This window comes from Mirounga angustirostris, unplaced genomic scaffold, assembly GCF_029215605.1.
Source record: "Mirounga angustirostris isolate CCGP_5_RB_7025 unplaced genomic scaffold, mMirAng1.0.hap1 SCAF_5, whole genome shotgun sequence".
In the NCBI taxonomy this organism is placed as follows: Eukaryota; Metazoa; Chordata; class Mammalia; order Carnivora; family Phocidae; genus Mirounga; species Mirounga angustirostris.
In genome coordinates this window covers 93,802,087-93,812,135 of record NW_026991713.1, presented here as the reverse complement: position 1 = coordinate 93,812,135, position 10,049 = coordinate 93,802,087, and the positions used below count along the sequence as shown (strand labels likewise).

General features: G+C 39.6%; 1 pseudogene; it reads right to left on the bottom strand.

Moving 5' to 3' along the window:
- LOC123841237 (NADH dehydrogenase [ubiquinone] 1 beta subcomplex subunit 3-like) lies at window positions 1-482 on the bottom strand (annotated as a pseudogene).
- Between the last annotated feature and the right edge of the window lie 9,567 nt (window positions 483-10,049).

Here is a 10,049-nt window from a genome sequence, read left to right as displayed (position 1 = left end):
TTTTTTTTGCGTATGTATTCTTACTTTATTAAATCTTACTAGTATTCTTTAAGGGAAAAAACACACAGACAAGTAGGCTACATTGAAGAAATCTTATCTTTATAAGAGAGTTAAGAAGCCTTTAAGATACTTCCAGGTAGTATCTTCAGTGATGCTTCTTATCTTTATTCTTGGACTCCAGGTAATATTCCGCCCCTACAGCTACCACAAATGCTGCAAATCCCCATTTGAATCATTTTAGTAATGCACCAACAAAGGAAACATTGTTTGCAAAGCCACCCATGTATCTCCAAGCTTCATTGCGGCCCCATGGATCCCTTAGCCCTCATGCAGCCAGCCTCTCCTGGACAACTGCTAATGGTGTCCCTTCTACTTCCATTGTTTATAATCTGGAAGTTCCAGTTTACTAGGGCCGTGTTCATGCCCATGTCTGTGGGCCATGTCTGACAGCAATCTGACCTCTCACGACACTCAATAGTCAATCCTCCTAGCAGGAGTGTTTTATAATGTGATCAGTATTTAGAAAGATACTCCAGTGAAAGTTTGAGGCCTTGGGTGAAGTGTAAGGAAGTCAGATCCTCATTTCAGCTAGGAGCATAGTGTAAAAATCCTAGTTAAAGATGGTGAGAGTCTGAAAAGGAACATTGGGAGTGGTGATGAAAAGGACTACAGTTATTTATTTTTGTCAGCAGAATTCTAGGTTCTTCAGGTCTTTTTCTAGATCTTTCCTTTGATTTGATTTTTTTTAAAGATTTTATTCATTTATTTATTTAAGAGAGAGAAAGTGTGAGCAGGGTGAGGAGCAAAGGGAGAGGGACAACCAGACTCTGCACTGAGCACAGAGCCCAATGCAGGGCTCCATCTCAGAACTCTGAGATCATGAACCTGAGATCATGACCTGAGCTGAAATCAAGAGTTGGATGCTTAACCAACTGAGACATCCAGGTGCCCCTTTCCTCTGATTTTAAGCAGTAGAGATTCTCTCTTACCTCTCTCTTAGCCCAAGTGACACAAATATGTATTAAATCTTTTGTAGCCTGGTGGTGAAGCTGCACTAGCCACCCTCTACAGGTTACTTTGGGCTTCTTGGGGTGACTACTCTGGACAAAAAAACCCCCATATTTTCCATAGTTTGTTACTTACCCAAACTAAAACTCCTGTAGGGGGTAGTGTCTTGTGGGATATCACTATCTGAAAGAAGGTATCTACACCTACATAGTGGGAGGAGTTGACTCTGATAGCACAAAGTTTCCAATCCAAGAGGGAGACCTGAAAGATGGACATATATTGATTTACAGAAGAGCAATATAGATTCTCCTTCCTGGTGGTGGGGAGGATGGGTCTGAAAAATGATTGATTGGGCTATGTTGACTAGCTTTATCTGTGGGTTGGAGGCAACTACAACAGTACAGGATGCCCTGCAGTGGCCTGTGTAGAGAAGGACAAATAATTTTCCCTCTACCTTTCTAGGTTCTTGGCTGAGACACCCCAGTAAAAAAAAAAAAAAAAATTAACAAGAGAAAATAAAAATTTAATTTTTTTTTTGAGATTTTATTTATTTGACAGAGAGAGACACAGCAAGGGAGGGAACACAAGCAGGGGGAATGGGAGAGGGAGAAGCAGGGCCCCCACTGAGCAGGGAGCCCAATCCGGGGCTCAAACCCAGGACCCTGGGATCATGACCTGAGCTGAAGGTAGACGCTTAACAACTGAGCCACCCAGGCGCCCCGAGAAAATAAAAATTTAATAACATGTATACCTCCTGTATACATGGGAGAGACCCAAAAAAGACTCCCTGAAATGGCCCAAGCCATCACCTTGAATACCGTCTCCAGCTAAAGACAAAAGAAGATTGGGTGGTTTGGGAGATATGAGAGGTTACCAGGAAAAGCACAGTAAATGAAAGTATGGTTGTTACACAGATTTAAATCACTGTCTTCTCCATTGTTGAGAGTTTCGGAGATTTAGTCATCTTCTTCTTCTTAGAGATTTCCCTTACAAACATAAATGTCTCTTACAAAACTTTTACTCAGTTTTCAGAACTTCTCCTGTCTACTGTTATTAAAAATAACCAGTTTAGGATAGTCCTTATGCCAAAGAAACATATTTTGAGGTGGCAATTCTGCTACGCTTTATCTGTCAGGAATTACAGTATTGAATCTTATTGAGTTAGCCTTTTAAGTGTGGTCTGTAAGACGGTTATTAGAGGGTCTGATTCTTTTACACATTAAGAGTATACCTGTATATAAGAATATGGAAATAAAGCAAAAATGGGATTTATGTAACAAATTTAAGAGGCTGGAGAGAAAAATTGCAGAGTCTGAAAATAGCAAGTTTTGTTTTCTTGTCCTTGGGTAAACAGATTGTCTGGAAGGCAAAAGGAGACCAGGATGGGAAGTTTGCCCTTGAGCTGGCAGACTGACTGGGAAAATAATTATAGTGATTTATGGATTGTCCAAGATATACTAAGAATTCAATTGTGGGAAATATTTTACATGCTGTCTCGAATGATGTTGGCCAGTGTCTCTCTTGGCACCTTCACCTTAGTTAACCCATAATTGCACTATTTGCCACCTCAGAATTCCTCATAACATTTAAAGTCTGGAAAGGGTATTATGAATGTGGTAATACCTGAGTTGAACCCTACAGGATAATAAAATTTTAAACATCAAATATACAGTATAAGAACTTTTTTTTTTTTTTGTCTGTGAATAAAGAGGAAAAATGAGAATGTGAATCATGGAGAATGTTAAAAATACCAAAAGTGATATAATGGGAATGAATCTGGAAGGACAGGTTAGCATCTTTGTATGGAAGGCATTACATGGGAGCTGAAGCATTTTGATCTTTATCACACATTCTATGAAAGCCATTGTAAAGTTCTGAAAAGAGAAAAGAGATCATGTAACTTATAAAATGCTTTGGATGTCAATAAAGCATAAGTAAGAGGTGAGATCTAGAGGACAAGGAGACCATTATAGTCCTGAACTATCCCAAAGACAATGCTTCTTCCCTGTGTTTCTTTTTTTTTTCTTTTTTTCAAGATTTTATTTATTTATTTATTTGAGAGCGAGCGAGAGAGAAACAGCATGAGAGGGGAGAGGGTCAGAGGGAGAAGCAGGCTCCCCGCCGAGCCAGGAGCCCGATGTGGGACTCGATTCCAGGACTCCAGGATCATGACCTGAGCCGAAGGCAGTCGCTTAACCAACTGAGCCACCCAGGCGCCCCCCTGTGTTTCATAAAAGGTTAGTTATAAGCAAAATTATGTAATAAGGCCAACTAAATATAATGTCTCTTCTCTGTATTTCAGCTTCTCGGTACTTTTTTTTCAGTACTTATTCTTTAATTGTTTCTGTTGCCCTTTGGTTATTGTGGTCCTTATTTGACAAATGTTATCAGTGTACAAAGTGTCCAGACCTTTCTTGAGTCCCAGTTTATATGTCAAACTTGCCCATATTGGTCATCTGCTGTCCTCCCTTCTTACACTAAACTTAGAACCTGCTCTCTAATGGACAGAAGTCCATCAAGAGTCAAATAATTGGTAAGTAATCATAACTATTTGAATGCCTAAAGTGCAGCATTTAATTCATTACTTGTCAGCTTTGGAGGCTGAATGGCAGAGAAGTGGTATAACCTGCAGAAGCCTGAGCTGACTGAACTGGTTTTATACTCAAATTACTTAGACTTCAAACTCCAAACTGAAAAATCTGCTGCTCTTATTTTTTTTAAATTTAAGCTTTATTCCTTTTAATCAAATGTAGACTTTCATACGGATTAAAAAGTCAAATAGCTCTACGAGGCTTAGGAAGGAAAATAACACCTCTTCACCATGCACTTATTTTCCACTCCCTACTTGTAGTAGTTGTAATTGATCCTTTTAAACCTACCTTTCTCCAAATACTATGCATATATTGCTGTTCCTGATTTTTATTTCCAGTTTGGAGTATCATGCATTGACTTGCCATTACGGAAGATGAAATCTTAGCTTTTTCATCACCACCATCTCTGCCTTGGCTACCTGGGCACATGAGAACATTTCTTGTGTCCTTTCCCATCTTCTAAATATAGTTCTATCATAATTTTTTATTAAATGAGTGTATTGGGAAGCAGGAAAATGACTATTAATGGTTAAGAGCCTGAAATCAGGTCTTATGGGTTAAAATTCTGGCTCTGGTTATAGTCACTTAATCATTCTATGCTTCAAATTCTTCACCTGTAAAATAATGACAAAATGAGTACATATACATTATATTATTTTGTGAGGATTATGGGGGTTAATACATATGTACATACTGTATATAAAACATGTATGTTATATGTTAATCTATATATATAGATTATCTTATCTCTCGTGTTAAATCCACTGTAAATTGTATATATTTCCTATATCCCATGTCTTATCCTTTCTTGGTTTACTTCCTCATTTTGGGAATACTTTCTTTCTGAAAACAGATACAGAAGAAGCACAGTTCTGGAGACCTTCCATGTCCAAGTTTTCTCTTGTGCTACCCTCATACTTAAATAATAGTTTAGCATAAAATTCTAGGAAGAAAATAATTTCTCTTAGGATTTTAAAGATTTTTTTTTTTTTTTTTGAGAGAGAGAGAGTGCTCATGAGCCGGGGGGGCAGAGGAAGAGGGAGAAGCAGACTCCCCATTAAGCAGGGAGCTCCAGGGGGTGGGAGGACATTCAGGGCTCCATCCCAGGACCCTGGGATCATGACCTGAGCTGAAGGCAGAGGTTTAACTGACTGAGCCACCCAGGCGTCCCTCCCTTATGATTTTAAAGGCATAACTAACTTTAAATAAAATCTGACCTCCCTCCCACGTTTTCTGTATCCTTTCTATGAGACGCCTAGTATTTGAAAGTTGGACCTCTAATTTACATACCCTGGTCTCCTTCCTCATCTTTTTGCCTTGTTACTTTACTTTTTAAAACATTTCAACTGTCTTCTAATACTTCTATTTAATTTTACCTTCCTTTTTCTCTCTCTCTCTCTCTATATATATATGGTCTGAATATTCTTTGGTTGTAGCTATTTTGGTTTCATGGATGCAATATTTTCTCTTGTTTCTCTGAGGATATTAATGATAAATTTTTTGAGGTTGTAATTTCCCTAAGTAGTCTTTTTTTTTATTCTCCTGAAGTTGTTGTTCACTGTTTACTTCATATCAGATCTTTCCCTCCAATCCTGATTCCTTACTGTCTGCTTGTATTTAAGAACAGGGCACTAAAAAGCCCTTTTGAAATTCTGTATGCATGCAAACCCAGCTGGGCTGCCAGAATTCTGGGCACAGATTAGGAGGAAGAAGGTGGGGGATTCACGTGTGTAAATTTTGAATCTCCCCCTTGCCCACCCCCACTCCAATTTCAGTGCACCATCTTGGATTGAGCCTGCTTTCCCCTTCTGCCACAGTTCACAGACCTTGTTTACCCAGTAAATCTCCTGTCTGTACAAGGAGTAAGGAGAGACGATCACATGGTTGTATGGGGCAAGGGAGGTAGCCTGGGGGCAAAAATGCCTGAGCCTTTCTCTCAGTTCTTTAATGAATAATGGGCTACTTTAGGTATCCCCTACTGTCAGTTTAGGATTTCCTTTCTTAAGTATGTTATTTGTCACTTGTCACTCTTTTTAGACTCTGAAATGGTTTTCTAATTTCTCTCTCTCTTTCATTTTTTTTTTTTCTTTTACTTTGTGAGTTTTTGACTTCCTTTTTCTTTTTGCAGTCTGTATTATTTCCTCAGGCTGTAGGATTCTGACACCAATTCCCACATGTGGGTTTTTCCCCCATACCAAGCAATTCTCTGACACCAACTCAGTGTCCTGCAATTCAACTCAATTCTGATACTATAGTCATCTGAGAAGAGAGGCAAAACTGAAAAAGAACAAAAGCCTTTATTTGGGGCCTCAGAATTGCAATTTGGGGAGCACAGACTCAGGTAGAAACCTAAATAGTATCCCACTGAAGGGATGAAATTGTCACCGGCTAGGTCCCAAGACCTGACTTTGACTGCTTACTTTCACTAACCTTTGTCTTACATTTTTCTTTGATCTCTTCTTTCTAGCTTACCTTTTAACTCAGGCAAATGAAACCACCCCTCAGGTGATGTTGCCTGCGCTGACAAGACCTCCTATAGCTCAGACTACCCAGACCTTTTGAGCTAACCTTGTGCCTGCACAGATGGACCAGGGAATAACCCCTGGAATGACTGAGAATTGCCTTTACATCATTATAATACTAAAAAATAATAATAATAAAATAAAAATGAAAAAATAAGATCTCCATACAAGGAGTCAGATCAAACTAGACATACAAGGAGGAACCTCAGCCTCATTTACATAACATATAATGTATGTATAGGCACAATGTTTCCTTAAGGCACGTGTGTGACCTTATGCCTGCCTCTACATATGATGACAAGGCTTCCTTATCTAAATATCCATCCTAACCTTAAATAAAAGGAATCCATTCACCCTTGTGAGGGAGTCACAGTCTTTGGAAATTATTCCTTGTGATCTCCTTATTTGCTGCAAATAAAGTTTACTTTGTGGGACAACTCATCTGATGTATCTGACTCACTGAAGAGAAAACTCACATTGGTCCGGTTATAAAAGCAAGGGGTTTTTATGAGACAGAGGAAAGGTGGCAATTATATGACCTGGATAAAAAAAGAAAAATAAAAAGTCAATTGGCACTAACCGGCTGAACTGCTTTTGTTTACACATTGATTGACTATTCTGTTGGCGTTAAACGAAATTATTCCTGGTATGCGTTAGCTAACTATCTTCTCTTCAGAAAGTCTGCAATCAAGTCTTATGATCAAGATAACTCTTGCCCTGTTGACTTTTAAGAACAATTCCTTGTAAAAAAAATTGCTGCTTCTGGCCCAGTTCAAGAGTCTTTTTGCCCAGTTCAAGAATTCATTAGCCATTTGTTTTAGAAAGGAGAATGGAGCTTTTCTCAAAATGGAGTCTCTCATGTCCCCAAGTTTCATACAGTTTTATTCTAGCTACCTGGAAATGGTGTCAGATTCCACAGGTTAAGGGCTCAGTCCTACGAGACTGCTCCTGTCATCCCCAACTTCAGATGCCAATTGCAAATCCAGATTGTCATCTGAGCTTCTATAGTTTGGAGGTTCTGAAGACCTCCTTCTTGTGTGATTAATTTGCTCCAGTGGGTCATACAACTCAGAGTAACATTTTACTTATGGAATTGATGCACAGAGCAAGGTATGTGGGAAGAAGTGCAGAGCTTCCATGCATTTTCCAAGCATGCCACCAATCCAGCACTTCCACGAGCTCAACCAACCCAGAGGCTCTGAGAATCCCATCCTTTTGGGTTTTTATGAAGTCTTCATTACATAAGCACAACTGATTAAGTCATTGGCCATTGGTGACTGAACTCGATTTCCAGCCCTTTCCTCTCCTCGGAAGTGGGGGAGTAGGATGGGACTGAAAGTTCCAATTCTTTAATCCCTTGGTTGGTTCCTCTGGTGACCAGCCCCCACCATTCTTAGGTTGCCTGAGGGCATTCCAAAAGTCACTCGTTAGCACAACAAAATACATCTTTATTGCTTTCCTCACTTAGGAAATTCCAAGGGTTTTTAGGAGCTCTGATAGGAACTAGTTAAAAGACCAAATATATATTTATTATTACGAAGTACAATATCACAGACTTCCATAACTAAGTACCACTAACTGGATGGTTTAAACACAGAAATAGATTGTCTCTTATTTCTGGAGGCCAGACGTCTGAAATCAGGGTATAGATACAGTTGGTTCCTTTTGAGGGCTGTGAGAAAAACTACTTCATGCCTCTCTCCTACCTTTCAGTAGACTCCTGCATTTTGGCTTGCAGATGGCATTATTCTCATGACTTCACATACTTTTTCCTTTATGCATGTCTGTCCCTATATTTAAATTTTTCTCTTTAAGAAGGACACCAGTCATATTGGATTAAGGCCTACCTTAATGGCCTCATCTTAATTTGATCATCTACAGAGACCCTATTTTGAAAGTCACATTCATGGATACTGGGGGTTAGAAATTCAACATCTTTTGGGGGGATACAATTCAATCCATGACACTGTTGCTTTAGGAGAGTTTAAGGAGACAGCAAAAGCAAATATATTTTTTTTAGTCCACCATCTTAAATTTAAAAATCTACCCTTTGTTCTTTTGACTATGACATACTCTACATTTTTTGTCTTTATTTTGTATCCAAAGCACTCAGGATATAAACACAGGTAATGTTAGAGTTGATAGCAGTTAGTTCAGTTCTAACAGGATAACTGGAGGCCAGCATAGTGGAAGCTATGGCTACCTATAGGGAAAGTTAGAGGCCTATCCTGGCAGCACTCTACAAGGAGCCAGATCAAACTAGACAGGTCCAAGATGGCGGGTGCCATGACAGGAAACCCTTGACCAAATAAGGAAGAAAAAGTGTAAAACCCTTCTTCCAAGAAATCCTTGCCCCAAGTAATGAATATTCCATCCCTTTGTTAACAACTGCCAATAAACAAACACTGGGGTGCTCAGCTTTCTCTCTCTCTCTTGAACTCACTTGTTCTCACATCTTGAGTGTACTTTGGCTTTAATAAATTTTACTACTTTTGTTGCTTGTTAGTGCTGTGTCTGTCCTTGAATTCTTTCTTGTGACATGACCAAGAACCTTCCTGAACATCTTTGAGTTGGGTGGGGTCATGGCCCCAGGGCCTGGAGTCTACCTAGTTCACTGGGCAACAGTAATATGCCATCAAATAGCACATAGAGTCTACTGGGAAAGACTACCTGAAGCTAAGGACTTAAATGCCATTAGGACTCGCTCTAACTCTGTATCTATCTCTCCATATCCCGACTTATATATATCTTACTTCTCTGAATGTCACTTTCTTTGTCTTATCTCATGCACTTGGACTGCATGAAATTAAAATGATTTCATCCAAGTTCATCACCAGAGAAGAAGTTTACTTTGTAAAAAAAGAGACAAGCCCCGGATGCCTGGGTGGCTCAGTCGGTTGTCTGCCTTTGGCTCAGGTCATGATCCCAGGGTCCTGGGATTGAATCCCACATAGGGCTCCTACTCAATGGGGAGCCTGCTTCTCCCTCTGCCTGCCGCTCCCCCTGCTTGTGCTCTCTCTCTCTGACAAATAAATAAGAAATTTTAAAAAAGAGAGAGAGACAAGTCTCAAATGGAGTCACTTGTGCTAAGCCCACATCACCATAGACTGAATACCTAACCTAATTGCCGTTTCAGCTTCTCCTAGGAATATGACCTTTCACCAGTCAATCTGGAACTACCTGATTAGCACTAGTGAGGTAATCTGCCTGATAGGCCCCCTATCTTCTCTCAAAGGAAGGTGACCTTGCCTAAAGTAAGCGCTCTGTGCAAGAAACTTTCTTTTTCTGCCTCCTTCTGCCTATAAAAGCTTTCTACTTTGTATAGCTTCTTGGAACTCCTTTCTATCTGCTAAAATGGGATGGGCTGCTGCCTGATTCATAAATCATCAAATAAAGCCAATTAGATCTACAAATTTACTCATCTGAATTTTGTTTTTTAACACTTTCCTTAGTTCATATGTGAGAAATTTTAAGGATTCTGATTAGTCTTGTGTAAGTCATGGGACTTTCTAAATAGTCAAGGCTGTCAAGGTTAGTGGGCCCCACTAGAGGTATCAGTGTGGGAAGAGGAGTTCCCCACAATCCTGTATATGCCCCTCAAAACAATGAGAAGTAATGGGCATTGTATTAGTTAATGTACATTATAAGCACTAAGACAAAGATAAGAACACAGTGCTTTGGAAGCACATTGAAGAGTTACAGAACCCAGGCAAGTGTGGAGAAAAAGATTTCCTGGAGAAGGTGATGCCTGAACTAAAGAATGATTTACAGGAATTAGACAGAAAGCAATAGGAAGAATCTTTGAGAATATCCAGTGGCCAGAAACAAGGGCAGTATAGGGAAAGAAGTAGTTTAAGTAACTTTGTATGCCTGGAACGTAGAGTGCAAAATAGGACATGGGTGAATGTGAGGCCAGAGAAACAGCAGG